The sequence below is a fragment of the Phalangium opilio genome, unplaced genomic scaffold (assembly GCF_054372755.1).
Source record: "Phalangium opilio isolate 3A_F unplaced genomic scaffold, DU_Popi_V2 ptg000011l_1, whole genome shotgun sequence".
NCBI classification, from domain to species: domain Eukaryota; kingdom Metazoa; phylum Arthropoda; class Arachnida; order Opiliones; family Phalangiidae; genus Phalangium; species Phalangium opilio.
Genome location: NW_028324147.1, coordinates 9489763 through 9507085, shown reverse-complemented (window position 1 = coordinate 9507085; position 17323 = coordinate 9489763). Strand labels below are relative to the sequence as shown.

General features: G+C 38.1%; 27 non-coding genes across 27 annotated transcripts; all 27 read right to left on the bottom strand.

Moving 5' to 3' along the window:
* Positions 1-71: 71 nt before the first annotated feature.
* Positions 72-145, bottom strand: TRNAI-AAU (transfer RNA isoleucine (anticodon AAU)). The gene has a single exon. It is a non-coding gene; the product is annotated as a tRNA-Ile (tRNA).
* Positions 146-230: 85 nt separating this feature from the next.
* On the bottom strand, positions 231-304 carry TRNAI-AAU (transfer RNA isoleucine (anticodon AAU)). The gene has a single exon. It is a non-coding gene; the product is annotated as a tRNA-Ile (tRNA).
* Positions 305-389: 85 nt separating this feature from the next.
* TRNAI-AAU (transfer RNA isoleucine (anticodon AAU)) lies at positions 390-463 on the bottom strand. Its single transcript has one exon. It is a non-coding gene; the product is annotated as a tRNA-Ile (tRNA).
* A 1925-nt stretch (positions 464-2388) lies between these two features.
* On the bottom strand, positions 2389-2462 carry TRNAI-AAU (transfer RNA isoleucine (anticodon AAU)). The gene has a single exon. It is a non-coding gene; the product is annotated as a tRNA-Ile (tRNA).
* Positions 2463-2547: 85 nt separating this feature from the next.
* TRNAI-AAU (transfer RNA isoleucine (anticodon AAU)) lies at positions 2548-2621 on the bottom strand. The gene has a single exon. It is a non-coding gene; the product is annotated as a tRNA-Ile (tRNA).
* An 85-nt stretch (positions 2622-2706) lies between these two features.
* Positions 2707-2780, bottom strand: TRNAF-AAA (transfer RNA phenylalanine (anticodon AAA)). The gene has a single exon. It is a non-coding gene; the product is annotated as a tRNA-Phe (tRNA).
* Positions 2781-2865: 85 nt separating this feature from the next.
* On the bottom strand, positions 2866-2939 carry TRNAI-AAU (transfer RNA isoleucine (anticodon AAU)). The gene has a single exon. It is a non-coding gene; the product is annotated as a tRNA-Ile (tRNA).
* Positions 2940-3341: 402 nt separating this feature from the next.
* TRNAI-AAU (transfer RNA isoleucine (anticodon AAU)) lies at positions 3342-3415 on the bottom strand. The gene has a single exon. It is a non-coding gene; the product is annotated as a tRNA-Ile (tRNA).
* An 85-nt stretch (positions 3416-3500) lies between these two features.
* Positions 3501-3573, bottom strand: TRNAI-AAU (transfer RNA isoleucine (anticodon AAU)). Its single transcript has one exon. It is a non-coding gene; the product is annotated as a tRNA-Ile (tRNA).
* Positions 3574-3658: 85 nt separating this feature from the next.
* TRNAI-AAU (transfer RNA isoleucine (anticodon AAU)) lies at positions 3659-3732 on the bottom strand. The gene has a single exon. It is a non-coding gene; the product is annotated as a tRNA-Ile (tRNA).
* An 85-nt stretch (positions 3733-3817) lies between these two features.
* TRNAI-AAU (transfer RNA isoleucine (anticodon AAU)) lies at positions 3818-3891 on the bottom strand. The gene has a single exon. It is a non-coding gene; the product is annotated as a tRNA-Ile (tRNA).
* An 83-nt stretch (positions 3892-3974) lies between these two features.
* Positions 3975-4050, bottom strand: TRNAI-AAU (transfer RNA isoleucine (anticodon AAU)). The gene has a single exon. It is a non-coding gene; the product is annotated as a tRNA-Ile (tRNA).
* A 401-nt stretch (positions 4051-4451) lies between these two features.
* Positions 4452-4524, bottom strand: TRNAF-AAA (transfer RNA phenylalanine (anticodon AAA)). The gene has a single exon. It is a non-coding gene; the product is annotated as a tRNA-Phe (tRNA).
* Positions 4525-4767: 243 nt separating this feature from the next.
* On the bottom strand, positions 4768-4841 carry TRNAI-AAU (transfer RNA isoleucine (anticodon AAU)). Its single transcript has one exon. It is a non-coding gene; the product is annotated as a tRNA-Ile (tRNA).
* An 85-nt stretch (positions 4842-4926) lies between these two features.
* TRNAI-AAU (transfer RNA isoleucine (anticodon AAU)) lies at positions 4927-5000 on the bottom strand. Its single transcript has one exon. It is a non-coding gene; the product is annotated as a tRNA-Ile (tRNA).
* An 84-nt stretch (positions 5001-5084) lies between these two features.
* TRNAI-AAU (transfer RNA isoleucine (anticodon AAU)) lies at positions 5085-5158 on the bottom strand. Its single transcript has one exon. It is a non-coding gene; the product is annotated as a tRNA-Ile (tRNA).
* An 85-nt stretch (positions 5159-5243) lies between these two features.
* On the bottom strand, positions 5244-5317 carry TRNAI-AAU (transfer RNA isoleucine (anticodon AAU)). The gene has a single exon. It is a non-coding gene; the product is annotated as a tRNA-Ile (tRNA).
* An 84-nt stretch (positions 5318-5401) lies between these two features.
* Positions 5402-5475, bottom strand: TRNAI-AAU (transfer RNA isoleucine (anticodon AAU)). Its single transcript has one exon. It is a non-coding gene; the product is annotated as a tRNA-Ile (tRNA).
* Positions 5476-5559: 84 nt separating this feature from the next.
* On the bottom strand, positions 5560-5633 carry TRNAI-AAU (transfer RNA isoleucine (anticodon AAU)). Its single transcript has one exon. It is a non-coding gene; the product is annotated as a tRNA-Ile (tRNA).
* An 84-nt stretch (positions 5634-5717) lies between these two features.
* Positions 5718-5791, bottom strand: TRNAI-AAU (transfer RNA isoleucine (anticodon AAU)). The gene has a single exon. It is a non-coding gene; the product is annotated as a tRNA-Ile (tRNA).
* Positions 5792-5875: 84 nt separating this feature from the next.
* Positions 5876-5949, bottom strand: TRNAI-AAU (transfer RNA isoleucine (anticodon AAU)). The gene has a single exon. It is a non-coding gene; the product is annotated as a tRNA-Ile (tRNA).
* An 85-nt stretch (positions 5950-6034) lies between these two features.
* On the bottom strand, positions 6035-6108 carry TRNAI-AAU (transfer RNA isoleucine (anticodon AAU)). The gene has a single exon. It is a non-coding gene; the product is annotated as a tRNA-Ile (tRNA).
* An 85-nt stretch (positions 6109-6193) lies between these two features.
* Positions 6194-6267, bottom strand: TRNAN-AUU (transfer RNA asparagine (anticodon AUU)). The gene has a single exon. It is a non-coding gene; the product is annotated as a tRNA-Asn (tRNA).
* Positions 6268-6351: 84 nt separating this feature from the next.
* TRNAI-AAU (transfer RNA isoleucine (anticodon AAU)) lies at positions 6352-6425 on the bottom strand. The gene has a single exon. It is a non-coding gene; the product is annotated as a tRNA-Ile (tRNA).
* Positions 6426-6509: 84 nt separating this feature from the next.
* Positions 6510-6583, bottom strand: TRNAI-AAU (transfer RNA isoleucine (anticodon AAU)). The gene has a single exon. It is a non-coding gene; the product is annotated as a tRNA-Ile (tRNA).
* An 84-nt stretch (positions 6584-6667) lies between these two features.
* Positions 6668-6741, bottom strand: TRNAI-AAU (transfer RNA isoleucine (anticodon AAU)). The gene has a single exon. It is a non-coding gene; the product is annotated as a tRNA-Ile (tRNA).
* Positions 6742-6826: 85 nt separating this feature from the next.
* TRNAI-AAU (transfer RNA isoleucine (anticodon AAU)) lies at positions 6827-6899 on the bottom strand. The gene has a single exon. It is a non-coding gene; the product is annotated as a tRNA-Ile (tRNA).
* Positions 6900-17323: the final 10424 nt, after the last annotated feature.

Here is a 17323-nt window from a genome sequence, read left to right as displayed (position 1 = left end):
CTTTCCAAGATATCAAATATATTAAAATGAAGCCAAAACTTTACGGATTTCCAAAGAAAAAACAGTTTCTATGGCCCATGGGGGGATCGAACCCACGACCTTCGCGTTATTAGCATGACGCTCTAACCAACTGAGCTAATGGGCCACACAGTTCATACGCTTTACAAGATATCAAATATATTAAAATGAAGCCAAATTTTTACGGATTTCCAAAGAAAAAACAGTACCTATGGCCCATAGGGGGATCGAACCCTCCACCTTCGCGTTATTAGCACGACGCTCTAACCAACTGAGCTAATGGGACACGCTATTAAAACGGTTTCCAAGATATCGAAAATATTAAAATGAATCCAAAACTTTAAGGATTTCCAAAGAAAAAACAGCACCTTTGCCCCATGGGGAGATCGAACCCACGACCTTCGCGTTATTAGCACGACGCTCTAACCAACTGAGCTAATGGGCCACACACTTAACATGCTTTCCAAGATATCAAATATATTAAAATGAAGCCAAAACTTTACGGATTTCGAAAGAAACAAGTTGGGAAAACCAAAATATTACCTCTCCGAATCAAGAGGTCTACTACTACAAACTTATTTACCTAGATATGGAATTATTTCACTTTTTTGAAGTAAAAATTTACGAAATATCGAAGCAGTATTCCAAACATAGCGAATGTACAGTAAAGCAGACGACATTTTACATCCAAATCTTGGACACATGGGAATCAGTCAATGGGGAAAAGAACAGGAAATGAAGTCTACGCTTCAGCTGTTTACCGTATATTCTGATAGCTACATTCACAACTGGTTTGCAGTGTAAACACTATCGCCTCGTCTCACCTCAACAATATTCTTAGTTTGCCAACATGAATGTTAAGGTTAAATAACACCAAAGCTAAATTGTAGCTGGACGCACTAATAGTCAATGCGCACCATAAATGGAATAATAAGTCTGTACCTACTACCCGTTTACCATAAGCCCTTTTACTAATCTAATTGCCACCATCTTTTCTTCTTTTCTTCTATTATAAAATCTTAACCTGATTATTTAAGAGTGTATTTAACTTTCGGCTCACTCTGAACCGTTAATGTCTCTTCATTTCAGACACGAAAATCAAAGCCAAAAGTTTACATCACCTCAGGCCTCAATTATTTACTCTTTGTTTCAAAAATCCTATTGCGGATAATGCGCGCTTGTTACGCCCGCCGGAGTCTTGGTCTTAGTTTTCTTCATGTAATCACTAAACCAAGGATTATTCTATATACAGATGTAGTATAGCTTAAGTAATATATAAACAGCCATTTCAAATAACAATATTAAAAAAAATCTTTGGAATATCAAAATGAAACAGAGCTTTAAAGCTACAAAAGTACTAAATGCATCATAATTACGAAAAATACTTCCACATATTCACTTTATATTATGGAAAAAGGGAATATTAAGGTTCTGTAGGATTTCTTTACACATCAAAACAAGGCTAACTGCTAACGCGACGCACTAGTGTAACAATGGACGGACACACACAGACAAAAACATAAGCTGCTTTTTAACTCTTTCCGTATTAATTTTGAGTTGAGAAACAAGATTATCTTAAATATTAAAATAAATATAATTAATATTAAATATTTTCTTCGTCAGTTGTTTGCCTTATTGAGCGTTACATCGTTTTGATAAAGAACAATTAAACATTCTTGAGAGACCTGACTAATATTGGCGTTTGAAATGAAGCATACGCCCGTTGCGTCGCCTTACTCAAATAGGTAGTATATAAGGGTTTCGAATCGCAGCTATGGATAAGAACATCGCAATTGCGTGAACCTTGGCGGAAGACCCCGTCAATGGAAGGCTAGACGTTTCTCGTAACCCTAGCCGATCGCCGCGTATGTCTTAACCTTGAGGATGATGGTGGTGTTAGAAGCCAGGTGTGCAGACTGGTGTCCATGTGGGATGGACAAAGAATAGAAGATGGTGGTGTTTAGAAGCCAGTAAGTACAGACTGGTGTCCATGTGGAATGGACAAAGACGAGAAGGTGGTGGTGTTTAGAAGCCAGTAAGTACAGACTGTTGTCCATGTGGAATGGGCAAAAGACTAGCAGATGGTGGTGTTTAGAAGCCAATAAGTTCAGACTACTGTCCATGTGGGGTGGACAAATGAACAGAGTTGTTAAACAGGCAATGGAGTAATAGCCTGTAAGTCGAATACAATTTCCGGGACTGTAAATGCGGTCTGGAAATTGAATACACGTTTGCTCCGATTTGCAAACTGCGAACGCGGTCACGTGGGTGTAACAACGGACAGACAGACACACAGACAGACACACAGACACGTCGAAATTAGAACCTCTCCGTGACATACGTCACTCGGAGAGGTAAAAACAGTATCTATGGCCCATGGGGGGATCGAACCCACGACCTTCGCGTTATTAGCACGACGCTCTAACCAACTGAGCTAATGGGCCACACACTTAATTTGCTTTCCAAGATATCAAATATATTAAAATGAAGCCAAAACTTTACGGATTTCCAAAGAAAAAACAGTATCTATGGCCCATGGGGGGAACGAACCCACGACCTTCGCGTTATTAGCACGACGCTCTAACCAACTGAGCTAATGGGCCACACACTTAATTTGCTTTCCAAGATATCAAATATATTAAAATGAAGCCAAAACTTTACGGATTTCCAAAGAAAAAACAGTACCTATGGGCCATGGGGGGATCGAACCCACGACCTTCGCGTTTTTAGCACGTCGCTCTAACCAACTGAGCTAATGGGACACACTCTTAATTTGCTTTCCAAGATATCAAATATATTAAAATGAAGCCAAAACTTTACGGATTTCCAAAGAAAAAACAGTACCTATGGCCCATGGGGGGAACGAACCCACGACCGTCGCGTTATTAGCACGACGCTCTAACCAACTGAGCTAATGGGCCACACACTTAATTCGCTTTCCAAGATATCAAATATATTAAAATGAAGCCAAAACTTTACGGATTTCCAAAGAAAAAACAGTACCTATGGGCCATGGGGGGATCGAACCCACGACCTTCGCGTTTTTAGCACGTCGCTCTAACCAACTGAGCTAATTTGCCACACACCTGATATGCTTTCCAAGATATCAAATATATTATAATGAAGCCAAACTTTACGGATTTCCAAAGAAAAAACAGTACCTATAGACCATGGGGGGAACGAACCCACGACCTTCGCGTTTTTAGCACGACGCTCTAACCAACTGAGCTAATGGGACACACTCTTAATTTGCTTTCCAAGATATCAAATATATTAAAATGAAGCCAAAACTTTACGGATTTCCAAAGAAAAAACAGTACCTATGGCCCATGGGGGGAACGAACCCACGACCTTCGCGTTATTAGCACGACGCTCTAACCAACTGAGCTAATGGGCCACACACTTAATTTGCTTTCCAAGATATCAAATATATTAAAATGAAGCCAAAACTTTACGGATTTCCAAAGAAAAAACAGTACCTATGGGCCATGGGGGATCGAACCCACGACCTTCGCGTTATTAGCACGACGCTCTAACCAACTGAGCTAATGGGCCACACAGTTCATATGCTTTCCAAGATATTAAATATATTAAAATGAAGCCAAATTTTTACGCATTTCCAAAGAAAAAACAGTACCTATGGCCCATAGGGGGATCGAACCCACGAACTTCGCGTTATTAGCACGACGCTCTAACCAACTGAGCTAATGGGACACGCTATTAAAACGGTTTCCAAGATATCGAAAATATTAAAATGAAGCCAAAACTTTAAGGATTTCCAAAGAAAAAACAGCACCTTTGGCCCATGGGGAGATCGAACCCACGACCTTCGCGTTATTAGCACGACGCTCTAACCAACTGAGCTAATGGGCCACACACTTAACATGCTTTCCAAGATATCAAATATATTAAAATGAAGCCAAAACTTTACGGATTTCCAAAGAAAAAACAGTACCTATGGCCCATGGGGGGATCGAACCCACGACCTTCGCGTTATTAGCACGACGTTCTAGCCAACTGAGCTAATGGGATCCACACTTGATATGCTTTCCAAGATATCAAATATATTAAAATGAAGCCAAAACTTTACGGATTTCCAAAGAAAAAACAGTACCTATGGGCCATGGGGGATCGAACCCACGACCTTCGCGTTATTAGCACGACGCTCTAACCAACTGAGCTAATGCTACACGCTATTAAAACGGTTTCCAAGATATCGAAAATATTAAAATGAAGCCAAACTTTACGGATTTCCAAAGAAAAAACAGTACCTATAGACCATGGGGGGAACGAACCCACGACCTTCGCGTTTTTAGCACAACGCTCTAACCAACTGAGCTAATGGGACACACTCTTAATTTGCTTTCCAAGATATTAAATATATTAAAATGAAGCCAAATTTTTACGGATTTCCAAAGAAAAAACAGTACCTATGGCCCATGGTGGGATTGAACCCACGACCTTCGCGTTTTTAGCACGACGCTCTAACCAACTGAGCTAATGGCCACACACCTGATATGCTTTCCAAGATATCAAATATATTATAATGAAGCCAAACTTTACGGATTTCCAAAGAAAAAACAGTACCTATAGACCATGGGGGGAACGAACCCACGACCTTCGCGTTTTTAGCACGACGCTCTAACCAACTGAGCTAATGGGACACACTCTTAATTTGCTTTCCAAGATATCAAATATATTAAAATGAAGCCAAAACTTTACGGATTTCCAAAGAAAATACAGCACCTATGGCCCAAGTGGGGATCGAACCCACGACCTTCGCGTTATTAGCACGACGCTCTAACCAACTGAGCTAATGGGCCACACGGTTCATACGCTTTCCAAGATATCAAATATATTAAAATGAAGCCAAAACTTTACGGATTTCCAAAGAAAAAACAGTACCTATGGCCCATGGGGGGATCGAACCCACGACCTTCGCGTTATTAGCACGACGCTCTAACCAACTGAGCTAATGGGCCACACGCTTAACACGCTTTCCAAGTTATGAAATATATTAAAATGAAGCCCAAACGTTACAGATTTCGAAGAAAAAACTGTACCTATGGCCCATGGGGGGATCGAACCCACGACCTTCGCGTTATTAGCACGACGCTCTAACCAACTGTGCTAATGGGCCACGCACTCAACACGTTTTCCAAGATATCAAATATATTAAAATGAAGCCAAAACTTTAAGGATTTCCAAAGAAAAAACAGTACCTATGGCCCATGGGGGGATCGAACCCACGACCTTCGCGTTATTAGCACGACGCTCTAACCAACTGAGCTAATGGGCCACACAGTTCATACGCTTACCAAGATATCAAATATATTAAAATGAAGCCAAAACGTTACAGATTTCGATGAAAAAACTGTACCTATGGCCCATGGGGGGATCGAACCCACGACCTTCGCGTTATTAGCACGACGCTCTAACCAACTGAGCTAATGGGCCAAACACTTAATATGCTTTCCAAGATATCAAATATATTAAAATGAAGCCAAAACGTTACAGATTTTGAAGAAAAAACAGTACCTATGGCCCATGGGAGGATCGAACCCACGACCTTCGCGTTATTAGCACGACGCTCTAACTAACTGAGCTAACGGGCCAAACACTTAATATGCTTTCCAAGATATCAAATATATTAAAATGAAGCCAAAACGTTACAGATTTCGAAGAAAAAACTGTACCTATGGCCCATGGGGGTATCGAACCCACGACCTTCGCGTTATTAGCACGTCGCTCTAACCAACTGAGCTAATGGGCCACACGCTTAATACGCTTTCCAAGTTATGAAATATATTAAAATGAAGCCCAAACGTTAGAGATTTCGAAGAAAAAACTGTACCTATGGCCCATGGGGGGATCGAACCCACGACCTTCGCGTTATTAGCACGACGCTCTAACCAACTGTGCTAATGGGCCACGCACTCAACACGTTTTCCAAGATATCAAATATATTAAAATGAAGCCAAAACTTTAAGAATTTCCAAAGAAAAAACAGTACCTATGGCCCATGGGGGGATCGAACCCACGACCTTCGCGTTATTAGCACGACGCTCTAACCAACTGAGCTAATGGGCCACAATCTTAATACGCTTTCCAAGATATCACATATATTAAAATGAAGCCAAAACTTTACGGATTTCCAAAGAAAAAGCAGTACCTGCGGCCCATGGGGGGATCAAACCCACGACCTTCGCGTTAATAGCACGACGCTCTAACCAACTGAGCTAATGGGCCACACGTTTAATATGCTTTCCAAGATATCGAATATATTAAAATGAAGCCAAAACGTTACAGATTTCGAAGAAAAAACTGTACCTATGGCCCATGGGGGTATCGAACCCACGACCTTCGCGTTATTAGCACGACGCTCTAACCAAATGAGCTAGTGGGCCACACAGTTCATATGCTTTCCAAGATATCAAATATATTAAAATGAAGCCAAAACGTTACAGATTTCGAAGAAAAAACAGTACCTATGGCCCATGGGGGGATCGAACCCACGACCTTCGCGTTATTAGCACGACGCTCTAACCAACTGAGCTAATGGGCCACGCACTTAACACGCTTTCCAAGATATCAAATATATTAAAATGAAGCCAAAACGTTACAGATTTCGAAGAAAAAACTGTACCTATGGCCCATGGGGGTATCGAAGCCACGACCTTCGCGTTATTAGCACGACGCTCTAACCAACTGAGCTAATGGGCCACACTCTTAATACGCTTTCCAAAAAATCAAATATATTAAAATAAAGCCAAAACTTTAATTATTTCCAAAGAAAAAACAGTACCTATAGCCCATGGGGGATCGAACCCACGACCTTCGCGTTATTAGCACGACGCTCTAACCAACTCAGCTAATGGGCCAGACACTTTCTTACCACCGTCCTTTTTCAGCCAAGTTTTAAATCTACGTTTTTAACTTTAAATGCGTCATAGTTTTTACCTCTCCGAGTGACGTATGTCACGGAGAGGTATTACACCGGCCGTGTCTGTCTGTGTGTCTGTGTGTCTGTGTGTGTGTGTGTCTGTCTGTCTGTCAGACCCCACGTGACCGCGTTCGCAGTTTACAAATCGGAGCAAACAAATACCCGATTTCCGGAACGCGTTCGCGGTTCACGGAAATTTGGTCATTCATCTACCAACACCAGTCTTTACTAACTGGCGTCTAAGGACCACAATCTGCTAGTCTTTGTCCATCCCACATGGACACTAGTCTGTACGTGCTTGCTTCCAAGCACCACCAACTTCTGTTCTTCGTCAATTTCACTTTGACTCCAGCTTTTATGCACCACCATCTTCTGTTCTTCGTCAATTCCACATTGACACCAGCTTCTATGCACTACCATCTTCTGTTCTTCGTCAATTCCACATTGACACCAGCTTCTATGCACCACTATCTTCTGTTCTTCGTCAATTCCACATTGACACCAGCTTCTTTGTACCACCATCTTCAGGTCTTTGTCCATTCCACATGGACGCCAGTCAGTCCATTCTGGCTTCTCTTCCTTCGTCATCGTTTGGTTTCAAGATATACGCGGCGAGCGGCTAGGGTTACGAGAAACGTCTAGCCTCCCAATGGCAGGGCTTCCACCATCGGTTCACGCGAATGCGTTTTTATCTATTATTTGGTTTTAAGATATACGCGGCGATCAGCTAGGGTTACGAGAAACGTCTAGCCTCCCAATGGCAGGGCTTCCACCAAAGGTTCACGCGAATGCGTTTTTATCTATTATTATAATGGAAACGGATCGTATATATACCCCAAAATTTGAAGAAAGCGGGCAAGAAGGGTACCCTTCACTTTAAACGTCAATATTAGCAAAGTTTCGAAAGATAATAGGATCAACTTTATTTAAAACGATTTAACTATTTTTAAAGTTATTTACTGGCGATTAAAATAATTAATATCATTTATATTTAATTAATTATTTAAGATAAACTTATTTCTTTGAAGTGACACAAGTGAGAGTTTATATAGAACGAGTAATGAAGATTACATCTGAATCGAAACACGCATATCAAAGTTAATATAAAGCGAGTAGGATGATAAGATCTCTTACAAAACGATAACATTTCCTTTTTGCAGAATATTAAATGGAAATATTTTTAATATTTTTCGGCATTACGATTCTTTTAGTAGTTGTGTAGCTATAAAGCTCTGTTTCATCTCAATATTCCAAGAACATCTTTTGATATTAACATTTCAAATTTGGTGTTTACTTTTTAATTCAGCTTTACTACATTTATATATAGCGTAAACGCAACCTTTAATTTCACTACATAATATGGATTTCAATACTTCGTATCTCTGTAAGTGTGTAAGCGATTGAGTGAGTCGAAAGATAAATACACATCCCATATTTTAGTTGTACCATGCGTACCACAATGTTGCCAGGCGTTTATAGAAGGATGCTTGGGTACTTGGTACAGACTGTTACGTCTACCAAGTTTCCTAGCATCCAAGAATAAATAGGATTCATAGAAGCCAGTGTTAAGGGCATGTCATGGGTCAAGTCGTTAAATATATCGACGCAGTTAAATAGCTGATGGCATTATTTTATGCACTTTCTCATTGCGTTTCGAGAGGAAGTTCAACTTTGGCACGGACGACAGATGGCGCTCCTAGCCTTCTACCCCCAAAAATCGCTTTTGTCTGCTCGGTTTCCCCTTCCGCGTTTTTTCGTTATAAACTTATGATTTAACGAACTGAGAATTAAAATTTCATATTTCCTAAGACAGATAAGCTTCTACTCCTTTCATCTTACTCCCAGTTAGATTTAACCTTGTTAAATAATAATCAGATGAATTTGAGTTACAATGCCGTAAAATCCTCTGCATACAGTTACCTAGGAGTGATAGAGACATGATAAACTTAAGCGAAATTGTTTTACGTTTGAATAAAAATACCGCTTCCAGTAGTGGGTTTATAGTACTCCTTGTTTGTGTAAGATTAGTGTAGCTGTAGAGCGTAATCATAATAAACCCTTAAAAATATATATTTTCAATAAAAACACCGCTTCCACTAGTGGATTTCTACTCCTTGTGTTTGTGTAAGATTAGTGTAGGTGTAGAGAGTAATCATTATAAACGCTTAAAAATATATTTTCAAAAATGAAGAATATAGAACATTGCTTTAGAAAAATCCAAACGGCTAGGTATTGGTAAAAAAGACATGTGTAAGCTATTTGTAGATGAGATATTGTTTTACATGTTTTAAATGAGGCTAAAACGTCCACTATTGTGTCTAAAAAAGTGTTGGCAATGTATATTTTTTAAATATGACGGAATTGCGGTTGATATGATAGCGCCCTATTTGCGAAAAAAACCTTTTTTTAAACAGTTGAATCACTCTTTGATAGAATTTCAAGAGCAGAAGTTAAGCGTTAAATTTGCTCGATTAATTTTGTTCGGAAAATAATATATTTAAGCGCTACGTATCACTGAAGGAGATTGATTTTGCCAATCTTTGTGAGTATTTAACTGTTTAATAATTATTTTGATTAAGTGGGAGCCTAGCTTATGTGTGATTGGGTTGTGGCTTCCATGTTTTGGGGACATTTGCTTTTTGTGTGGCGAGGTATGATTCAGCTTTGATATGGACAAATGTTACAAATCATACTGGTAGACTAAGAATACGGTTGAGGTATAGCGAGAGAGTAGAGTTTCCCCAGCAATTGAGAGATATTGAAAAGGCTTGAACAATTGACTATTTTAAAATTGAATTCCTGCACTTGCAAAGAATTAAAAAAAGCGATAGATGCATATATTTAGGTTGTTTAAAGGGTAGTGATAGTCATCTCCACTCGGAGAGGTAATATTTTGGCTTTCCCGACTTGTTACCTCTCCGAGTGACGATGACGTCACGGAGAGGTATTACACCGGCCGTGTCTGTCTGTGTGTGTGTCTGTCTGTCTGTCAGACCCCACGTGACCGCGTTCGCAGTTTACAAATCGGAGCAAACAAATACCCGATTTCCGGAACGCGTTCGCGATTCACGGAAATTTGGCCTTTCATCTACCAACACCAGTCTTTACTAACTGGCTTCTAAGGACCACAATCTGCTAGTCTTTGTCCATCCCACATGGACACTAGCCTGTACGTGCTGGCTTCCAAGCACCCCCATCTTCTGTTCTACGTCAATCCCACATTGACACCAGCTTCTATGCACCACCATCTTCTGTTCTTAATCAATCCCACATTGCCACCAGCGTCTATGCACCACCATCTTCAAGTCTTTGTCCATTCCGGCTTCTTGTCCATCGTTATCGTTCGGTTTTAAGATATACGCGACGATCGGCTAGGGTTACGAGAAACGTCTAGCCTCCCCAGGGCAGGGCTTCCACCAAGGGTTCACGCGAATGCGTTTTTATCTAGTATTACAATGGAAACGAATCGTATATATACCCCAAAATTTGAAGAAAGCGGGCAAGAGGGGTACCCTTCACTTTAAACGTCAATATTAGAAAAGTTTCAAAAGATAATACGAATAACTTTATTTTAAACGATTTAACTATTATTTATGTTAATTATTGAAGATTAAAATAATTAAAAATAATTATATTTATTTAATTATTTAAGATAAACTTATTTCTATGTAATGACACAAGTGAGAGTTTATATAGAACGAGTAATGAAGATTGCATCCGAATCGAAACACTACACGCATATCATAGTTAATATAAAGCGAGTAGGATGATAAGATCTCTTACAAAACGATAACATTTCCTTTTTGCAGAATATTAAATGGAAATATTTTAAATATTTTTCGGCATTACGATTCTTTTAGTAGTTGTGTAGCTATAAAGCTCTATTTCATCTCAATATTCCAAGAACATCTTTTATATTAACATTTCAAATTTGGTGTTTACTTTTAAATTCAGCTTTACTACATTTATATGTATATAGTGTAAACGCAACTTTTAATTTCACTACATAATATGGATTTTAATACTTCGTCTCTATAGGGAGAGGGCAAACCTATTCTTGGCACGTCATAGGCTTATATCTCTTACCTCGATTCCATCCCCCTAGCGGGGGAATTTCAGTATCGCGCCTACAAACGCTCCCTCAGTAGAGGCAAAGAGGGTAGAGGTAGAAAATGACGTCGGATGTTCTTTCCCTCCCTGACAAACGCCCTCTCCCTATAAGTGTTGAAGCGATTGGGTCTATGAAATAAGAAGCCCTAGATTTAAACCAGAATTAACCTTGTTTCGTGTCCTCTTTCAAGAGGTGTTAACGGTTCAGAGTGAGCTGAAAGTTAAATACACACTTAAGTGATAGATATTAGGTCCTCATTAGAATTATGAGAATACACGGGGAAATGTTAAACGATTAAACCTTTACAAATGACCTTCGCAATATCCCGCCAATTTGAGCTACGTATTTCCGGTTTTTCTCATTGGCTGGTGGATCTATGGACGAAGTAATACTGAAGGACCAATGGCAGCCCATTGCTGCCCCCATTACTAAGCGCCTTAACAACCAATGTAAAGCTTACTTCCCTCTTTTCAGCCCCAACATGGAGGGTGTTATGAAAATGCGGAGTCAAATCCCGGAAAACGCTAGCGCCATCTAGACAAAATAAGACGTTAGCTGCTTCCCTCGTTAGAACGTTGATTCCCCCACTGTCCGGTTTGCTACTATCTGCCGCTAGGAGGCGAATTAACAAGTATTTTTCAACTTTCTCCCTCTGCCATCCGTCCTTCAGTATTGGTTCGTCCATGGTGGACTTGTGTTTGGAAGGTAAATTCGTCTCGACTCGGAGAGGTTTATTTTGGTTTCCCAACTTGTTATTAAAGCAATTTTTATTCGAGGATTGTGTTTCGCTTTATATAAAGAATGTGTACGTGGGTAGGGAAGTGCTTTATTCTCCATTTAAAATTACTTTAATTATTTATGTACAACACTAGAGTGTTTGTTTATTAATGTTCAAGAGGTAACACTGCATAAAGAAGCTGTATTTAGTATTCATTTCTTGTAGAAATGTTTCTCCCTCTGAGCATGTCCTTTCTGGGTCAAGACGTCTTAGTGGGGCAACGCGCTTTTTCGTTTTGTGCAATATTTCCCTTCAAACATTTTTGAAGCCCAAATTTATGTTTTTCTCTTAAAGTGTTTTAGGAAACGTTCAAAATTTACAATACTTCTAATTAATGTACTGGAATTGATGACATAATGATTGAAAAAGTTGGGTATAATGCTGAATATTTTTTTATTTATTATAATTATAATTTTATAAATGGAATCTTCATAATGTTAAAAATGTGCTGCGTTTGCATGTACCCTTGAATATTGATCCCATGGCCTTATTGTCTTTGAAGATTCTAGTTTCCAATTAGCGCAATGCATCAGTTTATCGACCTGTAATTAAATTAATATTTTATGAATATTGGCAAATCATGCCACGTCTTATTCTCGAGTCTATGTTGAGTACATTTCTTGGATTGTATTGAATTATAAAACTCCATGTTGATTGAAAGAACAAAAATATAATAGATTAAGAACGGTTTTTTTGCTCCATCATTGAGCACGTGGACTCAAGGAGAGTCGAAGGGGGAGGTAACTATAACGGCACAGCCAAATCGCTTTGGTCCCATTGAACCGAATTCCCATTCGACAGAAGGGGTTTTTTGGGGGGTCCCATTCGACCGAACGTAGCCAAAGGTGCGATTTTATTATAGTCCCATTGGACCGAAATTCTATTGAACTGGAAGAAGACATACTGTGTGGTTTTGCATTAAATATATTTTTAATTTCACAACTTATTATTGTTAAAATAAATGTGCACTTATTTTAACTACGTTTTAATTACGGCGAACCTCACCTACCCTAGCCTAACCTAACCTAACCAAACGTAACCTAACCTAACCCAACCCAACCTTGTTTGGAGGTAAAAAGATTATTTATATGAGTATTAAAAGCCCGCCTCTTACCACGAACAATTTATTAGCAATAATAGAAATATTTTGGAAAAGATGTCAGATAATTAATTGGAGAATATTTTGGAAAAGGTGGCAGCTAATTAATAGGAGAATATTTTGGAAAAGGTGGCAGCTAATTAATAGGAAAATCTTTTGGAAAAGGTGGCAGCTAATTAATAGGGAATATTTTAGAAAAGGTGGTAGCTAATTAAAAGGAGAATATTTTGGAAAATGTGGCGGCTAATTAATAGGAGAATGTTTTGGAAAAGGTGGTAGCTAATTAAAAGGAGAATATTTTGGAAAAGGTGGTAGCTAATTAAAAGGAGAATATTTTGGAAAAGGTGGTAGCTAGTTAAAAGGAGAATATTTTAGAAAATGTGGTAGCTAATTAGTAGGAGAATGTTTTGGAAAAGGTTGCAGCTAATTAATAGGAGAATATTTTGAAAAAGGTGGCAGCTAATTAATAGGAAAATCTTTTGGAAAAGGTGGCAGCTAATTAATAGGAGAATGTTTTGGAAAAGGTGGTAGCTATTTAAAGGGAGAATATTTTGGAAAAGGTGGTAGCTAATTAAAAGGAGCATATTTTGGAAAAGGTGTCAACGAATTATTGAAACCAAACCAAACCAAACCTAACCTAACCAAACCTAACCTAACCTAACCTGACCTAACCTAAGCTAACCTAAGCTAACCTAACCTAACCTAACCTAACCTAACCCACCCGAAACCAAAATATTAAAATTTTAATTTAAAATTTAAAGACATTGATAGAACTACCATTAAGACTGTACTTCATTTTAAGCACAATTTGTTTATTAATTCTATATATCTCTTGCCTTGAAAGGAATGAAAGTGAGCGTTTTAATAAGTATCACGAAACATTTACTTTTAATATTGTTAACATACCTTTCGGAGATTCGAACCAACAACCTTTCGGAGATTCGAACCAACAACCTTTCGGAGATTCGAACCAACAACCTATCGCTTCGCAGTCCAACATCGTATCCACTCCACCACCGAATCGCTGACGGCTACTGTGTTTCAAGTTATATTCATGTATTTTTTAGGGGCATATTCGGACGATTGGGATTTCGGTCCATCGGGAATATAGCCATTGGGCTGGAAAACTAAAATCATTGCGGGATATTCGGTCGAATGGGATTTCGGTCCATTGGGAATTCGGTTGAAAGGAACAATACCGCCAAATCAGGGTCGGAAATAAGGAAAAATTCTTATAGGACATCTGTCCTGTGACGCCCCCTTTGACTGGAAAAATTATAGGACATTGTCCACTGGAGTGTGCAAAAATAGTGTCTCATCTTCATAGTCAAACTATTAAAACTTCGGAAATTTATTGGCCAAAATGTCCAGTGACCCCCATAGCTTTTACGGGACAATTTCCAGTGTCCTGTGCTTATTTCCGGCCCTACAGCTCAATATCGCTCTCGTACAGCCGAGGAGCGAGACGTTACGTGATCCGTTAGGGATACTTGTCTATTTTTCCAGCTGTTGCGCTGATTGCGCATGTGCAAAACTCTGATGTCGAGCCACAGATAGGTACCGGTTTTGAAAGGGGGAGGGGAAAGATAGAGAATTTGGTCTCTCCGATCCTCCTCATACGTGCTCTCCGGATCCATTCCTAGCGGGGCGCAAAAATTTCGGGGCGGAGACAAATGTGGTGTAAATTCCCATTCTATGAATATATTTCACCATCACTAGTCAACACTCTTGTCTTCTATAGTAAGGCGTGGGTCATGTCTTAAAGAGATAGAATCATTCTTTTGACTATTAGGCATAGTGAAAAGCTTTCATTTTTTTAAATTATAAACCTAAAATTACGTTACAAAAATATATCGATATTGATAGTTTTAATAACTTAACTATTAATTTTTAAAAGAATTAGTTTTCGGCGCCGATCCGATCACTGCCCCCTCTACGAGCGAAAAAACTAAATTACTCCCGCGACCCTCCTCTCCCTCGGAGGTACAGTAGATTTACTTCTAAAAGTAGTTTTCATACTATTCTGCATTTTCGCCAAATTAATATAACTCATTTCGATACGGATGCTTTGAAAGTTATAAAGGAAGGTAAATAGTTTCACTGTAATTTTGGTGTTCAAAGTAATAGTTTTACTATGTTTAATTACAATTAAAAACATGTTAAAGCTTAGATTAGGGCCATTAGGCTAAAATAAAGCCATTCCATTATTATACAAGGAAGCTAAGCCTTTGCCAAAATAGCGCAGAAATGTGGTGTTTTGGTCATTACCTGTTACAATTTTGATAAATCTCTATCATCCTTACTCTACAACGTAACCGAGAGTTAAGAGAACCAAGGATAATAAACATGAAAAATCAGAATTATGTTTACAAAGGTCTTCTCAAATATGCGCCGCTTCCCCAGTGAAGGTGAAAAGCTACTATACAGTGGTCTTGAGCTCCCTAAGTACATTCTCCTATTTCCAAACAACCAATGAATCAAGAGACATTAGTAACGTCACTACGTGGAAAACAAGTTGGGTGGTATTTCGCGGTTAGTATGAATTTCAAAATATCTAACGTACTTTTCTTAATTTTAAACGTTTTAATTCGTTACATTTTTTGGCACACATAATTTTAGGCACATTTTTTACCTAAAACTGCCTTCATCTTGTACTAGTCGGAAAACATTGAGAGTATCACTTTAAATGACGTTTTTTTTTTTTTTTTTTTCATTTCCATGTTTTATGGAAGTGTTGTTTCTAACTATAGTCTAGAAAGAACTGAATCTATAGGAGCGTGTAATTATGTATATATTATATGTTTAAAATTGCAGTTGCATTTGATATAATTTTCCAAATAGGGAGGAAGCCCTGGCAAGAAATATAAACAGTTAACATGAGTCATTGAGCCCTGGTGTGTCCCGTATCATTTTCTATATTTTCTCTTTTTCAAACTGAAGTATGGATAGCCCATTATTAAGATCGTCATTCAACTAAGTTAAAAAAATTGTCTAAATGCAGCAAAGGTATATAATATAGTTTGCCCCCTTTTTAGCGCACTCAATGAACAAGAATGATTTTCACTCCCTCATATCTTATCATTGTGGATTAAAAGGTGTGTACAAAAAAAATTAAAATTTAAGTTTTCTCCGCGTCTTCATGCACTTCATGAAAAAGATGAATTTTACTTACGTCCAACTTATCATTGTGAATTTATAGGTGCGTGAAAAAGATAATTAAAATTAAAGTTTTCCCCGCGTTTTTATGCACTTAATGAAAAAGATGAATTTCACTTACCCTCGACTTACGAATTAAAATGTGCGTGCATACATTTTATGTTAAAGTTTTCTCCGTGTTTTATGCACTTAGTGAAAAAGATGAATTTTACTTACGTCCACCTTATAATTATGAATTAAAAGGTGCGTGTAAAAGACAATTAAAATTAAAGTTATCTCTGCCTCTTCATGCACTTCATGAAAAAGATGAATTTTACTTACGTCCACCTTATCATTATGAATTGAAAGGCGCGTGTAAAAGATAATTAAAATTAAAGTTATCTCTGCTTCTTTATGCACTTCTTGAAAAAGATGAATTTTTCTTACTTCCAACTTATCATTATGAATTAAAAGGTGCGTGTAAAAGACAATTAAAATTAAAGTTATCTCTGCCTCTTCATGCACTTCATGAAAAAGATGAATTTTACTTACGTCCACCTTATCATTATGAATTGAAAGGCGCGTGTAAAAGATAATTAAAATTAAAGTTATCTCTGCTTCTTTATGCACTTCTTGAAAAAGATGAATTTTTCTTACTTCCAACTTATCATTATGAATTAAAAGGTGCGTGTAAAAGACAATTAAAATTAAAGTTATCTCTGCGTCTTTATGCATTTCATGAAAAAGATGAATTTTACTTACCTCCACCTTATCATTTAAAGGTGCGTGAAAAAGGTAATTAAAATTAAAGTTTTCCCGGCGTTTTTATTCACTTAATGAAAAAGATGAATCTCACTTACCCCCGGCTTATCATTGTGAATTTAAAGGTGCGAGTAAAGATAATTAAAATTAAAGTTATCTCTGCTTCTTTATGCACTTCATGAAAAAGATGAATTTCACTTACCCCCGGCTTATCATTGTGAATTTAAAGGTGCGTGAAAAAGGTAATTAAAATTAAAGTTTTCCCCGCGTTTTTCTGCACTTAATGAAAAAGATGAAGTTCACTTACCATTACCCAATCATTGTGAATTTAAAGGTGCGTGAAAAAGATAATTAAAGTTTCACCGGCGTTTTTATGCACTTAATGAAAAAGATGAATTTCACTTACCCCCGACTTATCATTATGAATTAAAAAGTGCATGTGAAAGATAATTAAAATTAAAGTTTTCCCCGCGTTTT